Below are 21,114 nucleotides of genomic sequence, written 5' to 3'. Positions count from 1 at the left end.
TAAAAAAAATAATATATATGTATATATATATATATATATATATATATGGATGGACTAAAATTCAATTCTAAAAACTGACAGTATGGTTGAAATAACAGAATAATGACTTGAATCAACATTTCTTTAAGGGAAATATGGAAATGGTCAACTAGTATTCAAAAAGACGATCAGTGTTACTAATCATCAAAGAAATGATTGAAGTGGCAATGAAATATCATTGTATGCCAATTACTAAGGAATCAAAGACAAGTATAAGTGAGAATATGTAGTTATTGGAATCCTTGTACACCATTGGTGGGAATGTGAAATGGTACAACTGCTCTGGAAAGGAGTATGTAGGTTTATCAAAATATTTAAAAAAAGGAACTACTGTAGGAGCCAGCATTCTGCTTTTTGCTTTTAATCAAAAGAGTGTAAATCAGAATCTCAAAAAGATATTGTCACTCCTGTGTTCATTTCTGCCCTACTCACAATAGCCAAGATGTAGAAACTACCTAAATAGTCACTGACAGATGAATGGATGAAAATGATGTGAGATTTTATTCAGCATTTTTTAGTTTTTTTTTTTTTTTTTTTTTTCAGCCATTCTAAAAAAGGGAAATTTTGTAGTAGGCTACAACGTGAATGAAATTTGAGGACATTCAGAAAAGGGGATTTATGGCTTTCTGAATTTGTTGTCCATTAATTTTGATATTTATCTCTTATTTTTTATTTAAAAATAAATACTACCTGGCCATAGACTACAATGTTAAATAAGTCACTTGGTATGTAAAAGAAATGAAATTATAAAAATACATTTATTTATAATGTAAATATTTGAGGGATATTTGAAAAACATTCAAGTTATCTTGAAATTTACTCATTATTACCATCATCTTCTTAATGTATGTATTACCTCTGGGAATAATCCATAAATTGTAATACTTAAATGGTCTCACTAATTTTATGCATTAGATGTGAAATTATCTAATGATTCCTTAATACCAGAAGACTTGGGCATTGTCTCCTGTATGTTCATTGTCAAATGATACCAGATTGCTCCTGCTAACAGCCTCTCCCACACCATACTCTTCCATTCTCTCAAGGTCGGTTACTTCACATTAGCAACAATTACTTACCTGACCCAGGAGGCCCTGCCTGTGGTGGTTGGCTCCACTGCACTTGGACAGGGAGAAATCCCGATTCAATGGGAGTTTGATAGGAGATTCTACACTCATTTTCTGGACTGGGCAACCTTTGGGGTATAACCCCTTTTATCCATTGGCATGCCCCTGCTCATGTGGTTCTCCATCAAGAGAAAATAGGACACTTCCAAAACCAAGAACTGAGTGGGGCTTCCACAGCCCTTCCCTCCCAAGAAACCACGTACTTTCCAGGCTCCAAAAGGGATCTAAAATGCAATCTTTTCTCCCTTAGCCCTTGACCACCTTTTCCTATATCCTGTCCTGCTCTCAACCAGAGTGAAGGACCAGGCCTGGGCATCTGTGTGAGCTTCAGTCGTTCCACTGTGAAGGCACACAAACAGGAACACCTTCAGACCTGCCATGAAACTAGAGAGCCCTCGGAGCTCCATCAAGGTGCCGTTGGCATATTGCTGGCAACATGAGCACTCAGAGGTCCAAAAGAGGCCTTTCCGAGACTGCCTGACACAGCCCTCATGCCCTACTCTCCTCTAAGAAGAGGGTGAAAGATAAAATGAAAGCCTTGGAACTTTCAGAGGCTACCCAGTCTCTCTTCTGGGTCAGGGAAGCACTTACCAAATGGGATTTTGTAATAAAACAAATCACACACACATACACATGCACAAGGAATATGTTAGATTGAAATGGACTTTTGAAAGGATCCATGTTTACATTAATATATATAATTTGCAAATGATTCTGTGATAGACAATCATAAATAGAAACAGGTATTTTTGTCTTACAGTAGGCTGAGTCAAGTTAAAATGACTCAGATGTGTTGGAACAGAACTACTTCTATATCCAATTTATTCTTATATAGTCAACTTATCACTTGCTAAGTAATCAGGACATCGGATATAATGAAGAGCATTAGCGATTGCAGTTTTTTGAAAAAGATGTAATGTACTTCTGTTGCTACTATGCAGAATTCTGGTACACAGAGTTCTTGTAATTTGCAGAGTTCTCCTTGCACAGTATGTGTCACAGACCTGCTAATTCCATGCAAATGTAACATTGCTATCATTGCATTATCTTCTTAAAGAATGTCATTCATTATTTTACTTACAGTTTACTCCCAGAGAAGATAAAAAACTGAGATAAACACTATCATTCAGGAGACCATACCCAGACAGACTATGAGCATAGTTTAAGAAAAATTTTTTTTAGATAATATTTGAAAAAAGTTGAAGCCCAAAGAAAATAAGCCATTTATCTAAGTTATTGTTTATTGTTATGTTTAATTGTAGTTGTTATATAAACATATTAAACCTTTCCCTGCGTTTTTACTAGATTTCAGGAGACACTCCTTATTCTTCAGCAGAATCTTTATTTGAAGCTTAGTTTTGAAAATTATTGTTTTTTTTTTAACTATTTAAACCACAGTCTTCCCACTTTCCATTTTAATGTCTTTAATTTCTCCATGAAATCCATCAGTTTTTAAGTCATATGGTCTGGGTAATTCATTTTGGAAGGTATTGAAAATTGCAAATGTTGACCACAGTAGAAAAACAATTTAACATGTGCTAGCAAATGTCCTGACACATCAATAGCAGAAAGAATCCCAAGTAAAAACTGCCAGAGATGATTTGATCATAAACCTCTCAAGCAGAAAATTGGCAATCACTGTAGAAACAATTCCACAGGAAGGTATTCAACTTTCAAACAACCTGGAAACAAAGCAACCCAATGACATTCACTTTCTAGTCTCTTACTGGTCTCTCCACATCAGGGTCCTCTGCAAAGCCAGCCTCAAGGAAAACATGAAGAATAGAGTCACTGTGTGGTGAAAGTCTTCGGTCAGGCACAAGGTAAAGATAAGTTTGTTCCTGAACACTGAAGAAGAAGAGAAAGTTACTTCCAAACTCTTGGGAAATGGTACAGGTTGGAATGGTATAGCTTACATCAAGAGCATAAAAATAGATATCAGGGTCCATTAACCACTAAATAAGTGAAAACATAGCTATGGCCTTTTATACAATTCAGTACATTTGGTGCTAGTCTGCAATAATTTGGAACATGAACACATAGTATGTATGTCTTGTGGTGTTTTTAAAATATTTCTTTAAAGAATATACTTAAAATTTAGGACATTTGATAGATGTGGTATGTCCTTAAAGCTTTGCTCCTTTTACATTTTTTTTTTTTTTTTTTTTTGCCTGACTTGATTCTTTTTTTTTTTTTTTTTTTTATTGTAAACAAATGGGATACATGTTGTTTCTCTGTTTGTACATGGCGTAAAGGCATACCATTTGTGTAATCATTTTGTATTTGGCTACAGTTTGGATCTGAAATACTCACCCAAGCCTCACATATCAAAGACTAGATTCCACATGTGGTACCACAGAGATGGAGCCTAATGGTAACAAGTTAAGTCAAGGGTTGTGGCCCTGAAAGAGATATTTGGGTTCTGGCCCACGCTCTGTCTGTCTCTATTTGCTTCTTATCTACCATGAGGTGAACAACCTTCCTCCTCACATGATCTTGCCACCATATGATGAGTTGTGCTCTATGTGCCTTGGCAACTGGGCTAAGTGACCATAGACTAAGGGCATTGAATCTGAATAAATCTCTCTCATTTCCAAAGATCCATAATAAAAATTATAATGAGTTTGATTTCTCAGGAAATATTTAAGTTTAGTATCTTATTTGTGAAGACAGGGTCATGTGGAAGGCATTCTAAAAACAAAATAAAAAAGAACATCCATTAAAAAGAAATAATATGGAATTATTATGGTATTAGTGATTAAAGCGAGTGAGTTCTAATTATTTGAAAAGTTTCATGTCTGTGTAATCTTTTATTTCTAAAAACAGTGTTCAAATTACTAGTCACTGCATTTCAACTAACATTTAAACATGATTTTACTAATTTAAAGTAGAAATATGTATTATTGATATCACTCTTCATACTTAACACAACATTTACATTCCCCAAAATTAGGTTATTGAATCTAATTAAGCATGTACTCTATCAATCCCAAATCACTCATAAATTTGAACAAAATACTACTAGGCTAAAAATGCTAACCAAGAATAAATCTGCAGCAATATAGTGTGTAAGGTGATAATAAATTCTTTAGAAAGCTGAGTTGGTTATAAAAGAACAGTTTTATTGATGGATTAATCCAAATTTAGGTATGTTAGGTATGCAGTTTTATCATAAAATAGTACTGTGCAATTCAGGAACAGAAGTGATTGCCAATTTGAAATATGTTTCTTATTGAAAAATCCACTGAACAGATGTTTGATCACTAATAAATCCTGTCAATTATACCGTATTTTAAATTTTATTTCATTTGTGTTTATCTGAGGCAACTGTAAAAGCAGATTGGTATGGCGTTAAGATACTTGGGATCTGTGTTTTGTGGTCGTACCTTTAGTTGGTGTGGTGGCTCAGTGTTAATTCAGTAAATTGAATTAGAAATTTTAACTTATGACTATTAGATTCTTCCAATCTCTAAGATAGTATTCGATTTTGAAGAGAATGTTGGAAAATATGTCTAGCAGGATGATCTGGGGTAATTTCTTTCCACCAATGAGTATTCAAGATTTTCCTACTATCTGAATTTTACCTGTTACAAACTGTCCACTTTTCTAATAATTCCTCACTCTCTATTCTCTACTACACGTCCACACTTAAGCTGTCAATTCTTCTTTCAATCTCTCATCTACTCTTACTGAAGCAATTCTCTTTGGCTCCCAGGACTTTATCTCCTTGTTTCCAGTGTCTCTACATATTTCATTTGCTTTTGTGTTTTCAATCTGAGGTACAGAAATACAGGAGTTGGAGTAGCAAAAATGGAAACCAGCAGCATATACATAAGCAAAAGAACTAATTCATAAACACATGTAATGTATAAATATTTGAGTATATAATGAAACACTATGAACATTACAAACTGGAGGATCTAATATTTTAAAGCTACCAATTTATTGATGGAGTTTTGGCTATAGAAAAGACAAGCTGATCATTTAGAGTGTGCCTTTGTATGGTGAATATGTCTGCATGTATTTTTCTTCTTGTTGAAAATAACATTTTAATCTTCCTACTGATGCTCTGGAAGCTATTGTTAGTTTATAGTGGAGACTGTAGTTGAAAAATGTGCCTTTGCAATTTTAAGATTTTTTTTTAATGCAACATTCATGGAAATTCATGTACTCAAGACTTTGAGGTATTTAGGCATTCTATTAAAGTAATGCAATCTACTCCTAGTGTGTACTAATGTGACAAATTAATGTTCAATGGAAATAAAATGAGCCAATTTATTTTATATATTTTTTTAGCTAACCACCATTTCTAACTGATAGATTGAGTGATCTTTGACCTACAGTATTTGACTTGAAAACTACAGAGAACACTATTTTCAAAAATAATTTCTATACTATGCGATTCATTTAGGTTATTAAAGATTGATCCTATGTTCAAGGACATCAGAGAAGGGAGGTCCACTATTTTTCAGTTATCAATTCATTTTGATTGCAGTGTAGTTTTCTAATGTAGGAAAGAGTTCAGATTCACAATTTATAGAATAGGACAAGAAAGGAAATATTTGAAAACTAGTTAAAAGTTGGAGAGAGTCTAAGGGAAGACTACCCACCTAGACAAGCATTGCAAATTGGATTTTGCAAAACTAGAGCATGAGAGAGAAGAGAAAAAAGAAAAAAAGAATGGAAAAAGAGGATAGGCAGAAGATGTTCCTTATTTCCGAGATTGGTAATTTAAAGTTCAAAGTAATTTTCATAATAATTTTATCAATCTATATTTTCTTCATTCTAATTAAGTAGTAAAGATTATAGGACAGAATTTTGATATACCAAAGTCAACTAATTGCTCGTATTAGTTTTGTGGGGGACAGGGAACTCCAAGCCAAATTTTAAGAAAAAGCTAACTTTTCTTGCAATAATTTCTTGCACAAGTAGAAAAGTTGTGTGTTATTATAATACCAGTTAAACCTTAAAATTTTTATAATGGAGCTGAAATTCTGACAGACTCATTTCTGCGTTTCAGAAAGAACATTTGAATCTCCCTTTATTTCCGAGTAACCTGATTTTTCTGGCTCCTGTTAGAGAATAGGTTGGAATAGCTGTTTTTCGGTTCCTATCAAGGTGAAGCAAACCCTGGAGAAAATTCTTATGCTTATGAAATTTTTGCTACTCAAATATGTCTTTGGATCAAAGGACACTACAAAAAATATAATGACTTAAACATTATGTATAACATAAAACTACTTTGGATGAATCAGTTTTGAAATCCACTCTATCAGCCCAGATTATGCTGAGGTAATAAACAACCTCCTAGTTTTAGAGACTTTAAGCTACGTAGGTTTTAATTCTTATTCACACTTTAAGTTCATTATGAGTCTCCAGTGGTCCTGCTCTGCAATATTCTAACTCTGGTCCATGGACTGAGGCATGGTTACCATCTTGAACGTGGTCATTGTACCATAAAAGGAAGAAGTGCTGTAGAGAACCCACACAGGCAATTAAGTAATACTTATACTTAATAACCATTGACTAAACTTTTCACATGGCTGGACAATCTCAGTGAGCAAAGAAGTGCTATAGCCACCTGCAACTAGAAGAGTAAGAGTTGTTCAAGAATAATAACTAGCCACCACATACATAAATTTCTTAAAGTGAATATATATTAATAAGTTCCAGGTCTTTGATGCATTTGCTGTACATATATTATTCAAGACATTTTTGTAAAAATTAAAATCTACTATAAAAAACTCACATGAATTTTTACTTGAGATTAAATATGAAGAAAATCTTCATTTTTTCTTTTACCCTGAGGCGTATTTTCTACCTGATAAGCTTAATTCTACAATTGATGTACTTTCCTTGTTGTCATGGCTGCCAGGAAACAAAAGATAAATTCAGAACTCAATCACATCAATTTTGTTAAACTTTAAGGTTGTAAGTTTTTGTTTTGTTCATTTTCCCTATAATAGGTTTCTATTATATGATTAATTTGATATGTACTTTCTGTATCATTTATTGCTAAGAGCCTGCAGAATAAGAAAGGAAAGGAAAAAACAAATCAATCCAAATAGAAATCTATTAAAATACCTCTAAATGACTATTATGTTCATGAAAAAGTAAAAAATAAATTCAGCAAATATTAATAAGAAATAATAATCAGGATACTACTCTATACATACCAAAATGTATGAAATAAAAATTATAATAATATATTTTGATATCAAGTGCATTTTTAATAACTGAAATTGACAATAAACAAAAATAAAAGAAATAAGGATAAAAATATTTAAATATATGAAAAACTAAAAGTACCTAATATAATGATCTCCAGTTATATTCCTATTTTTGCATATAACAAGATTTCCTTGTGTTTTTATGACTTAATGCTACTATATTGTGTATATGTATCACATTTTTTATCCATTAAATTAGAGATTTAAATATTAATCTGATTTAAATATTATACCACATATATATTTTGAAACATCACACAGTGTACTGCATGTATCAGTACATTTTTGTTTTACTATCAATTAAAAAATAAATTGTGAACTATAGAAAAAAGCAAATATTAAAAACAAATAAATGCTATTTACACTAATAGAGGAATAGAAAGAAATTATATTGTCTAATCAAGAATGAAATATGAAAACACAAACAGGAAACATTAACAATGAGAAAGTATGATAGATCCAGGAGGAAATTATATAACTAAAGAGGTTATTGAAGACAAAGTTCAGGCTAACCATGTGAAACAATGAACAAAACAATGTGTGCTAGAAAAATAAGTCATCATGATTTGGCTCTATGGTGAACTATAATTTCTTAATTTAATACTGTCAAAGTTATTTGTCCTCAAACTTGTTGAAGCATCAGTTTCCACCAATACCTCCATGATTTATTGCAAGTGTCTCACACATTTTATAAAATTTTGATTTATCTGTCAAAACTATCACCTGTCCATCAAATTTAGGATTTATAGAAATTTTTAAATTACCTTAAATGTTTAACTTAATTAATCAATTAAGTTTGATTGAATTTGATTGTGACAAAACAGTAATATTTATAACAGAGAAGAGATTAATAAAGTCACAAAAGCCAACACCAATATGAGCATAAGGTAATAATAATTTATAAATAAAGGTATCTAAAAAATGCAAATGACTCCTAAATGTACTTTTAATTGTTATACAAATTAAAATACAGAAAGAGCATTTCTTATCGCTTGTCAGAATGTAAAAGATTAAGTATATTACTGAAATTGTTAACTGTAAAACTTATTAATAAACGAGTTTAAATGTGCACTTCCATTTCTAGGGATTTATACTGCCAGAATATTTGTGTGTTCAGTCATGTTTATTTAAGTATTTTTGTAAGAATGAAAATTTGGAAAAAACCCAAATGGAAAATCAACAAAGAATTGATTAAATTTGTCATGGCTCATTTAACTTTCAGATGACAGGAATCATTTGTGAAAAACAAACAGGTAGATATATATGTATTGACAAGTAAAATTTCTAAGATAATATTAAAAAATGGCAATTATAAAGAAATGAATAGCAAAACACTATTTTAAAACATATATATTTATAATTATATGCTGTTACACATAGATTATGTAGAAATCTGTTTTATGTATTCATCTATATACATCTACACATATATTTGAAAATATATGAATGTAAAGTATACTGATATTTAAAAATGTACATTTGTAAAAATAATACATGGAGAAAATGATGGACCTTAAAATGTTGACATTGCTTACTGCTGGAGAAGGAAATGAAAATAGAGGATGAAGAGAAGGCAGAAAACATTTATGTTTTTCATCAGTTCTTGTTCTTTGATTAAAACTGAAACAGTTATATAGCTTTTGTTTTAACTATTAAAATAAGAAAAGTAAAAATAAAATCGTAAGTATTAGCTATCCTCTATTGTTTCCATTTAATTTTTTAAATTAATAGATCAATAGTTCTTTTTTATTTTCATAGTACATGACTCATTTAATAAATAGGTAAGGAACATATCAAGGGCCAAGTAGTTTAGCTCACAGATCTCAGGGATAGAGACCTTTGGCTCTTTTCCCAAGGCTTAGGAAGTTGAAAGAAAAGTTCAGGATCCTCCTTCCCAGCCTGTTCTACCCAGAACCAGGAGGCAATCTTGTGTCTGTCTGCCTCTTTCATATGTGCCCCACATGCAGGACTCTCAGAATGACCTCAGGCTGAGGGTCATGAGGTGTCTGTTTTGAGCTTTGGGAAGGGGGCATCAGGGTATATGTTAGAAAGAATACCCATCCCTGACTTGTCCCAGTGCATCTGTAGCCCCCACTTCCAACTTGCTGCTCACGTCTGCCAGTCATCGTGCCCAGACTATTCCTGGCCAGGACACCCTCTCCTACTCCAGCACCTGCTTACAACCCTTCACCTACAATTTTATCCTCCTTGTTCCTCCCCCACCTTAGTTTCTCATCTGAAGGACAAAAATCTGCTTTTCTGCCCATGACCCAATGGCTCATCTAACTCAGGAAAGAAGCTAGTCTTAAAAATATATTTGTAAGTTAAATTGCCAGTTTGAATGGTATATCTCTTCCCTACATGGTATGTCCTGTCTCTCAGCATTTTACTTTATCTATGTCACTGTCACTTTAGCAGAATTACAGCAGCCATTTATGTCAGAAAAAGAAAAATAGAAAAGAAATAGGTATCTTTGTGTATATTCGGGATGTTTTTAGAATACATTTTAAAAAGATGAATTCTTATATATATATGTATATACACACACACACAAATATATACATATATATACACATCTATATAGTTTGAAGCCTACTTTGAATTTGATAATTAAAAACAGTAATATTTTACCTGCTTCTTGGATGATTCAGCATTTTCCCTGAGAAACTCACTATAATGCTTAATTTGAATTGTCAGCTTGATTGGATCAAGATAGGCCGATGACTAAGAGGCTTCTGGGTGTGTGAATGAGGGTGTATCTAGGAATAATTGGAATAATGGATAATAGTGGAGCCCCTCCCTAAGTGTGTTTATATTTTTCCAAATTGCTTTCTAGGTATTTTGCACTGATTTGCCATTCAATTAGTATAAAATAGAGGTAATTCTTAAAATACTTAACTATTCAAAATGTTCATTAAAAATAATCTAAAAAAGTAAATAAAAAGACAAAAGAAGAAAGAAAAATTAAAATTCTTTTAATTAAAAATGGCATCTCAATTTGCTTTGCATTTACTAGTTTGAATAAGTTTTGTAATATTTTTACATGGTTGATGCCTTTCTTACTGTTTCATAGGTGAATTCACCAAAATTCAAATATTTCTTACAGATTATCATTAGAGTGTACATTGACACTGACATTTTGTTCAGGAATTAAAATTGGTATTACAATTTTTATAACCTCTAGTTCATATACTGACAGTTCACCCATCCACTCACTTTACATGGAGTATTTTAACTCCAGGATAACATATTTTTTAACATGATACATGTTCTTCAGGAAAAAAAATAACCCCCAAAATGTAACATTGAGTTACTTCTTGGGGACACCATCTTCATCATAGAGTTGATTTTCATGACAGTGAGCAAAATATTTTCTTTTTACAAAATGAGTACATTGTGACAAATTTTTGACACAAGGAAATAAAGTATCTTGAGTGAGGATCTCTTCTAATTTATGTAAAATCACCATTGGGGCTAGCAGTGGACCTGCTGGCAAAATTTTCTCATTATTTTTGTTTCTTCCAATGAAGTGAGATGCTGACTTAACCCGCTTGGTAGAAACGTTTTAAAGTAGGTCAGATTTGACAATGATATTGTTATGTAGTTGATATTCCTAACACAATACATTAGTAACTTTGAAGTATATAAACAAACATGTAGCAATTAATAAAAGCATTTTCTTAAGTTAGTAATGTATTATGTTCAGAGGAGTCTTAAAAGTGACTTTTTTATAATAAATTCTGCTTGAGACTACTTGTCTCCTGGAAATGATTATGTAATCTTGTCAACTCATTTTTCACTTTAAATCCATGCATCGCATAATAGCACATTTGTACAATTTTCTTGAGATGGTTAATAGGATTCCTTTTCTGCAAACACAACTTTTTTTCTAATTGGTCAGCATGTATTCATATATTTTAAATTTTCTCAATCAGTTTTATCTCTATAGAGCTCTTAATTAATGTTCAGAAACCAGGTTTAATTAAAAGGATGCTAAAGAAGTGTAGGTTGGACCTGAGTGATTTGGGAGTAGTTTTGTTTTCTACTGCAATTCAAGTTTGTAATTAAGCAAAATAGCTATGGATGGAAAAAATGATTTAGTGTCCTTAACCAAACACCCACATTTTTAAACAAACTGCTAATTTGCATATTCTAGGTGATTTGCATTTGCAGAGCTAGTGATTTGATTCCTATACTAGGCTATTGAATTCAGGCAAGCAGGCAGAAAAATAGCATGATATAGCCACTTATGACTAAACAAAGAGCAGCTTAACATTGTTTATAAAGTGCCCATGAACTTTTATAGTGATCTGCCAATGGTTATGCCAGTTGCTGCATGAATAATTGATATGCTCAAAGAAAAACCACCCTGTCAGTAATAAACAGGTAATAAATGAAAAGAAGTGGAACCAAAGGAAATAATTATATCTGTGGACTGAATTTAAAACTATTATTTGATTGGTATATAATTAATAAGTATCCCTGAAGATGAAGGACTTTATTACTCCATGTAATCAACTTTGATTATGTGTACTTATTATTGAGAAGTGTTCTGTTTGAACTAGTATATTTTTTCTTTAGGTTTTAATTAAACATGACCCTAATACAGAATCAACAACCAAGGAATGAAATCACACTGTAGAACATGATCAAACAAAATGCAGTACGTGCATAATTAATCAGGCATGAAATATTGAATGTAATTAGCATGGGCCAAAAATAAGGTCACAAGAGGAGAATTTTAATATAATTCTGAGTAATTATATTCATACAAATAATTTTTAAGACGTTATATATTTTAAAGTTAATCTTTAAGATCTATAACAGGTTTTGTACTTTTAGAAAATTGCCTCCTCTTCTATTATTAACAAACGTGCAGTAATAATCCAATCAACATGATGCTGTCTTCTCTAAGTTATTTTTATTATAGGACTCAATTAGATATGTAAGAGAATATGTTTTTTCTAGTAACAGGTTTTTTTTAGATAGATATGACTGCATAGTGTATTTTGGCATATTATACATATGTAGAATATAACTTATTCTAATTAAAATCCCCTTCTTGTGGTAGAACATGGGGTTTCGCTGGTCATGTATTCACATATGAACATAGGAAAGTTATCTGAGATTCATTCCACTGTCTTTCCTGTTCCCTTCCCACCCCCCTTCCCTTCATTCCCCTTTGTCTAATCCAATGAACTTCTATTCCCTGCCCCCATTATTGTGGGTCGGCACCCACATATCAGCACCACACTCAGCCTTTGGTTTTCTGGGATTGGTTTATTTCACTTTGCATGATAGCCTCCAGTTCCCTTCATTTACCTGCCCCACCCTCGTGCCAGCAAACCTCCACTCACCCCTGGATAGCCTAATTCTGCTTGAGTCTTGACTATACTGAAGCTAGTTTCTTGTAATATTATGTATAACTTAAAAGTATAGTTTAAGTGCCAGTGTTCCTTTATTCCAGACTCAGCCAAAATAAAGGTTCATCTTAAAAATATGTTAAGGCTATTTGTATGTGATTAATCATATTGCCCTTTTGGTTTTGATTAATTAAGTAAAAATTACTCTTAATTGTAATAAACTGTTTCGAGAGAAAACTGTTAAAATCAATATATAAGTGGAATTCACAGTGCAATTTCAGTGGTGAAATTCAAATATTTGACTCTATTCCTTAAGAATATACTCTTAGGAGTGAGAGGAAGATTTTCCATGCACTTACCACTATTAACAAGTTTATAATCTAGGTAAAGAGGCAAACTAATTACTCTCCAGTTAACTACAAAATTACAATCTGAAATAGTTATGATACAATGAACATTGCTTCTTGAACTGGTAACTTCTGTCTATGATCTCTGTATTTATCCTTAAGTAAATAATTATTTTTTAAAAATACTTAACATATTGAATATTATTATAAACAGAATTCATGGTATAGGAAACATGCTTCTTATTTTAACAATCATAGCAAATATTTTTCATGAACATATGCAGTACGCTATTTAGGTATCTATCCAAATATTTTAAATATCACTAAAATTTGTTAACAAGAAACATGATATCAGTACATTTCCTACACTTGTGAATTATATTATGTGTGTTATTTGAAAATTGATGAATTCCATTTGAAATTATTTTCTCTGTAACTGATAGAACTTTGAGTAATCTACAACGCATTTAAATAAAACATAGAGAATTAAATTTCTACAATTTTATTTGTTTTGTGAAAGAAAAAAAAATTATCTTGGCCAATTCAAGTTTTTTTTTTTTTTTTTTAATGTTAAAATTGAGATTCTGCAATTAACTGTGCTAGTTATAAATAGCTCATTTAGAATTTAGCAGGGCCATGGGCAGTACTTGTAAATACTTAGGTAGTATGCTAGCATGTTCATTTAGTTATGGTGATCATAATATTCTCTATATTAAATAGGATAATGGAAAAACTATTTATTGGAGAAATAAGTAATTGAAATCATCAAATATTATTTGAAATATTTACATTTGTTTCCATTTGTTGTACTTCCCATTACCCTTTTAACTATGGTTTAGACTCTACTCAGAAAGGTAAAAAACTATGATGACCTCTCATGTATTTACAGAAACAAGTGAGTGTGTTTATTGGAAAAAGGAATAAATTTTAGATTTAACTAGAACTATAACTATGAATTTTATCAGAAGGTAGAAAAGTTTTTACTCCAACAGCAACTCATAATACTCTTCCTTTTTTTAATGAAGTTTTTGTCTTCAATGTTGAATAAATGAATTATATTTTAAATAAGAGGTATTGATGCTAAGATCAGGTATAACTATTTTCTTCTTTCTTCCCTATCTTTCCTTATTAACATACTTTTATATGTAGATAGAATTTAACACAAATACTCAAGTACTCAAAAAACAATGTCTAATTTTAGCAAAGCAATAAGTTAACTTCAAAATAAAGGAATCAACTGTGGCAGTAACTGAATTTAGGAACAAATTCTATGACACTTTTAGTAGAGAAAGAAAACAAAACAAAACAAAACAAAAAAAAGAAACTGCATTGTTTGGAATAGTATACATCATCTGACCAGAGAAATGGAACATTTATGTAAAAAAGCTAAGAGTTCTTTATCAGACCCTATATTCAATGTCTCTTAACAATTGAAGAGGCATCCCAAAATTAACATATCCCACAGTGTGACTCCTATTTTAAAATGGAAACAATATCTTCCATAATATTTTTACGACTCAGTAAATGACAACATTATTCTTTCAGGTTCTCAGGATATTTCTCTTACCCTCTCCATCTAATCCATCAGCAAATTGTAAGTGCGGTCTTAAAAATATATACGACAACTGTCATTTCTCACAGTTACACCACTACCACACTTTCCACATTATCTTCTCTCTCTCCTTCTGTAATCTGGTCCCAATCTCTGTCCCCAGACTTCTCTTGGACCCATATGGCAGCCAGAGGGCTTCTGTAAAATCATGGGACAGATCCTGCAGCTTCTCCTCCCAAACCCTCCAGGAGCTCTCCTTTCACTGGGAGATAAGAAAGTCACTCAGCTCATTCCTTTGATGTTCTCCTCCTCCACTCTTCAGACACCAGCTTCCTGACTCATAACTCACCCACCATTGAGCTTTTCCAGAAGGTCTTTCTGTGCCAGAAGCTTCTTCTAAGAAAGAGCCTCACATGACTTCTTCCTTTGCTTCCTTTAAGATTCTGCTCAAATCTCAGATCCTCAGTAGGTCTCTCTTCACTTTAGTTAGCATCCATATATATTAGGTCTTATGTCTTTTGTTAATTTTGTCTCTGTGTTTCTCTCTCAATATGAAAATTCTGCAAAGGAGATTTTTTTTTTCTATTTTGTTCACTGGTTTAAGTACTGTTTCTAGAAAATTTCATGAACAGAATAGGTATTCAACAAATGTATGTTGAATAAATAAATCTTTATATTCTTAATGGCAGCAAAGAAAGTTTTAAAAAAATAATCCAAGAAAACCAAGAGTTTTCTTTAATCTGCTTTACTTTCCTATAAGTCCTAAACAAATTAAGTAGAGAAAATTAATTATAAATGTACTCGCTGCTTTAAAATTTTATGTAATTATTTTAAATTTTTTTATATTTTTGATTCATTGTACACAAATGGGGTGCAACTTTTCATTTCTCTGGTTGTACACTATGTAGAGTCACACCATTCATGTAATCATACCTTCCTTCTTTCCTCCTGACTCCTCCCCACCCCTCATTTCCCTCTACACAATCCAACCTTCCTCCATTCTTCCCTTACCCTCTCCCCTGACCCTTATATATCAACATCCACTTAGCAGAGGAAACATTTGGCCTTTGGTTTTTTGGGATAGGCTTATTTCACTTAGCATGTTATTTGTCTTCTTTAAAGATGAGTAATATTCCATTGTGTATATATACCACAGTTTCTTTATCCATTCATCCACTGAAGGGCATCTAGGTGGGTTCCATAATCTAGTTATTGTGAAATGAGCTGCTATGAACATTGATGGGACTGTATTACTGTAATAAATGCTTATTTTAATTCCTTTAGGTATAAAGTGAGGAGTGGGATAGCTGGGTCAAATGGTGGTCCATTCCAAGTTTTCTGAGGAATCTCCATACTGCTTTCCAGTGTGGCTGCACCAATTTGCAATTCACCAGCAATGTATGAGTGTACCTTTTCCCCCACATCCTCCCCAACACCTATATCTGCTTGTATTCTTTATAGTAGCTACTCTAATTGGGGTGAGATGAACTCTTAGGGTACTTTGATTTGCATTTCTCTAATTACTAGAGATTTTGAACATTTTTTCATGCATCTGTTAATTGTTTTCTGTGTCTACTATTCTGTACCATTGGTCTACCTGTTTATTTTGATGAAATACCATGCCATTTTTGTTACTTTAGCTCTGTAGTGTAGTTGAAGGTCTGGTGTTGTGATACCTCCTGCTTCACTCTTCCTGCTGAGGATTACTGTGGCTATTCTGGTCATTTATTCTTCCAAATGGATTTCATGATTGCTTTCTCTATTTTTATGCAGTATGATATTGAGATTTTATTTGAAATTGCATTCAATTTGTATAGTGCCTTTGAAAGTATGGCCATTTTTACAATATTAATTTTGTCTATCCATGAACATGGGATATCTTTCCATCTTCTAAGGTCTTCTTCAATTTCTTTCTTTAATGTTCTGTAGTTTTCAGAATTTGTAGAGGCCTTTCACCTCTTTTGTTAGGGTGATTCCTAAGCATTGTTTGTTTTTGCTGCTACTGTTTTCCTAATTTCTATTTCAGATGATTCATCACATATGAATAGAAATGCATTAAATTTACAGGTATTGATTTTATATCCTGCTACTTTGCTGAATTCATTTATTAGTTCTAAAAATTTTCTGGTGGAATTTTTTGAATCCTCTAAATATAGAATCATGTCATTGGCAAATAGTGATAATTTGAGCTCTTCTTTTCCTATTCGTATCATTTTAATTTCTTTGCTCTAATTGCTCTGACTAGAGTTTCAAGGATGATGTTGAACAGAAGTGGAGAAAGATGATATCCTATCTTGTTCCAGTTTTTAGAGGGAATGCTTTCAATTTTTCTCCATTTAGAATTATGTTGTCCTTGGGCTTAGCATATATAGCCTTTACAATTTTGAGGTATGTTCTTACTATCCCTATTTTTTCTAGTGTTTTGAACATGAATTGGTGCTGTATTTTATCAAATGCTTTTTCCTCATCTATTGAAATAATTGTATGATTCTTATCTTTAAGTCTATTGATGTGTTGAATTACATTTATTGATTTCTGGATGTTGAATCGCCATTGCATTCTTGAGACAAACACTTGATTGTGGTGCACTATCTTTTTAATATGTTTTTGTATGTGATTTGCCAGAATTTTGTTAATAATTTTTGCATCTATGTTCATCAGGGATATATTGATCTTATGTTTTCTTTCCTCAATGTGTCTTTGTTTGGTTTTAGTATCAGGGTGATTCCAGCTTCATAGAATGAGTTTGGAAGGGTTCCCTCATTTTCCACTTTATGTAATCCTGATTGCAATATTGATATTATGGAAATGGAGAAAGGAGATAAACTGGGTTTTATCAATGAGAATCTAATGAAAAATATAAATAAATTTAAAATTTGGAGAATATCCTTTCTAAAAAATATAAAATGTGCTCCTTAACTATACTTTAAGAAAGATGATGAAATGATATTAAATGTGCTCTGTGACTTTTTTGGGGACAGACAGAATACAAACCAACAGATATAAAAATTTCATATTTGCTTGTTTTTCTTCTGTATGTAATTTAGTAATTTTCCCATGAGAAATGAGGTATTGAAAATACATTTTTCCATTTTTAAAAATATTTTTATATAATCAGATTCTTATACAAAGAAGAAACATATGTACAGGGCTCCCAAATTATCAATAAAGTGGACCCTTGCCATTCTTCTCTGGGAAAAGAACAGAGAATGGGAAAAAAAATGATTCCATTGCTTTCTTAACTGTTTCAACCTATGCAGTCAATTGTTCAAGTAGAGTTTCTAATCCTTTGCTGGTACTTTTGTTTTTTTTCCAATGTGGGAATGAGATGGATTGCTGTGATTTTTTTACTGTTTGCACTACCATCTCCTTTTTGAAGAACGTCAATGATTTCTGATACTGTATGTGCAGGATCTCTGGGACTCAGTAAGTACAAGAGAACCTTCCTTCCTTATTTGTCACTTACTGTGTTTGGAAAGGAAATGATAATTCTGAGATGATTGTCTGCTTCATAAGCTTAGTATCATCAATACAATAACAAGCAGTAAGTAAAACCAAATGAGAGTATTGGCCACTAGCCACCTTTTCAACATAAATCTTCATTATTTTCACAATCACTTTCCTGTCCTTGGATGTGCCATGCCACAGACAGTGCATGGCCACTCAGGCACTATCATATGTGTGTTGCCAAGTAGTCCCCTGCATCATGATTGGCTTCAATCAGTTCTGATCTGAGTTTTGGGGGAGCATAGGTAAAAAAAATCCAAGAATACTTTATGGGCCAATGAGTGCTTAATCACAGCTTCCTTTTGGGCCATTGGAGTTAGAATCTGTTTCATTTCATCCATAATGAGCTCTAATTTTTCTGGCTATACCTCTAATACTTTGTCCAGAGTTTGGAGATCTGTTGACTTGTAAAGCTGAAATATGTTCCCATAAAGCTCCTCTGTCAGCATGTTCCTCTGCTCCAAAAGGACTGTCATTGTATGCATTCTCCACAATGGCAGATGCTTCTGCATGATGCGGTATCTTCCTCACAATGCCTTTAAAACTTCTGATAATCTCTGCAACCTGTGGTTTACCCCTATACATGAGAAATTCTTAACAACATTTCTGGAATATTTGGCTTTACTTAATTCAACCAAATCATCTCACAATTCTTCAAAGGCCTATTTTCTCTGTTCTTCATTACGGTACTGAATGCAACACTGGATCATAGGAATTGAGTCATGTACAAAAACAGTAGTCTTAATTTTCCCTTGGATCACTTCTGCAAGTCACTCATCAACTTTACTCTTCTTTGTTTGTCACATCTTTTCTTCTTAGGATCTCCCAGATCTGCTTTGCTCCAGCAACAAGGTCAGAGTTGGTTTTGTCACTGAGCTGCCTGCTCTGCTTCAGTTCTTTCTTCTTTTTGAAGTCATCCCATTTGGGTTCTTAGCTGCTGATTCATCACTTTTATTCTCTGGCTGGAATTTTCTCTTGTGTTTGAATTTATTCACCTGCTGAAATTTCTTTTTTGGTCCTTTGTACTCCTGTTATTTATTCTTGAATTGGTCTATACCCTTTTCCCCAAGTTTTGTAGCTCTTTTCTCAAGGTTCTTAGATGAGATTTTAGGTCCACCATCCTTAACTTTTTGGGGGAATGCCTTTGAAGAATTAGAATCACTGGTTTTATGAAATCTGTTTTTTTCCCTTTGACTTCCATCATATCAACTCCCGCATGTGGGGCTGAGGCAGCACTGCAAATACACTTTAAAATTAATTTTCTACCATATATAAGTTAATTTACCTGTTTTAATCATTTGAAAGATTTTAAATGGTGGCAGAAGTTTTAATTACAGATTGTGTAACATGGAAAACTGAGAAGAAAATAGTAATAAAATTTTGTTTGAATTTTAAATAAACTAGTATCTACTAAATGAAACTAAGAAACTAAAATTTAAAACAGTGTTGCATACAATAGACTCTTCCATATAGGGTAATAAAAATACTATTTATTTGTTTAATCTTTTCATACAACAAATTTACCTTAGGTGTTCCTGAGAGGTCTCTTTAGTCTATTTTGAGGGTGGAGGTTTCATCAGATTTCCTCAGGGACTTGAATTCAAAGAATGCCATGTGAGCCAATGTGGAAAGATCTCCAGGACTTATGATCAAAAACGAGCAAAGAAACAAATAAAATATATGCATGACCCTATGTGTCATACATAATAATTTGTATATAAAAGCAAAAAATAAGACTTTGTATATCTTTTGCATGAAGACATGGAAGTGATATTGAGAAAATATTGCTACATGAGAGAAAGGATTAAAGTCTAGGGTGAAGAAATATGGAAAATAACAACCCCCTTGGAGAAAAGGAGAACAATAGGGAACTTCCCTTATCTACAACTGTTCCCCTATCTGCCCTCCTACCCTGCCCTAAATGAACCCACCACTAGCAACTGATAAAATTCCTCCTATCTGGTCCTGCTAATCCCTATGAAACTCAGACGTTTATTGTAAGTGGTGCCATTTTCTCCTGAAAACATGCCTTTTATTGCTTAATAAAGTATCACTGATCTATTGAGGTCATTCTCCATTTCTTTTTCTTTTTGCACTCTCTTTCATTTGCTTTCATTTGATGCCAAAACCCACGATAGAGTTTGGAGCTCTTTACCCCTCCCCATCCTAAGGAAGCTCTACTGCTTTTTCATATTCCCTTCCCATTTCTCTCTCTCTCTCTCTCTCTCTCTCTCTCTCTCTCTCTCTCTCTCTTCGCCCCATCTTATACCCAAAGAAGGAGGCCCTTTACATTTTCCAGGTCCACTATAGGTCAATGGTGGACAGTACATGACCAAAAACTGACCCCAATCCTAGGTTATATTTTTGCTGCCTTAGTGCCATGTAGATGGAACAAGGACCTATATCACATTATTTACTGGTGTTGGAGGTATCTCTTTTCAAGCCTATCCACTCCAATTTCTTCATTCTTTATGTATTCAGACCTCCAGACTACAGACAATGGCAAAAAGCCATTTTGTCCCCACATGCAACACCCGCCTTCTCATTCTTCGAAGAGGTAAGATCCCTTTTTGTCTCTCACAGAGGCACCCTGCCTGATACCCTCATCTTTTGGCTCATCTAGACTCTGGAGGTCCTCTACCATTGGAGCTGTAGGAGCAGACACCCTGGCATTCTCTGGTGGAACTGTGTCAGTAGTGGGAGACATCAAGGGATGCTTTGATCTCGACCACCACCTCAGTCAAATCTCTCCAACATGGGATCTAACCAGTCCATCCCAAGGGACTCCCCATTAGGTTATCTCATTAAAAATTTCCAAAATCCTCCACCTCCAATCTGACCTCAAAAGCTAACATCTTATTAGACTGAGTACACAGATCTGGCCACAATCTAAATTAGACAACCTAATCAATGACCCAAATTCAGAATTTGGGAGCTTCAACCCACAAA

The 21,114-nt window shown here is 33.0% G+C and overlaps 1 pseudogene across 1 annotated transcript; it reads right to left on the bottom strand.

Annotated features, from left to right (window-relative positions):
- Positions 1-1,390: 1,390 nt before the first annotated feature.
- Positions 1,391-20,872, bottom strand: LOC306665712 (pumilio homolog 3-like; annotated as a pseudogene). The gene is made up of 4 exons: positions 20,760-20,872; positions 17,958-19,359; positions 2,894-3,077; positions 1,391-1,672 (listed from the first exon to the last, which is right to left on the bottom strand). The product of its transcript is annotated as a pumilio homolog 3-like (transcript).
- Positions 20,873-21,114: the final 242 nt, after the last annotated feature.

This window comes from Sciurus vulgaris (genome assembly GCF_902686455.1).
Source record: "Sciurus vulgaris genome assembly, chromosome: 7".
In the NCBI taxonomy this organism is placed as follows: Eukaryota; Metazoa; Chordata; class Mammalia; order Rodentia; family Sciuridae; genus Sciurus; species Sciurus vulgaris.
Note: the sequence above shows the minus strand (reverse complement) of the source record. Positions and strands in the feature narration are given on the sequence as shown.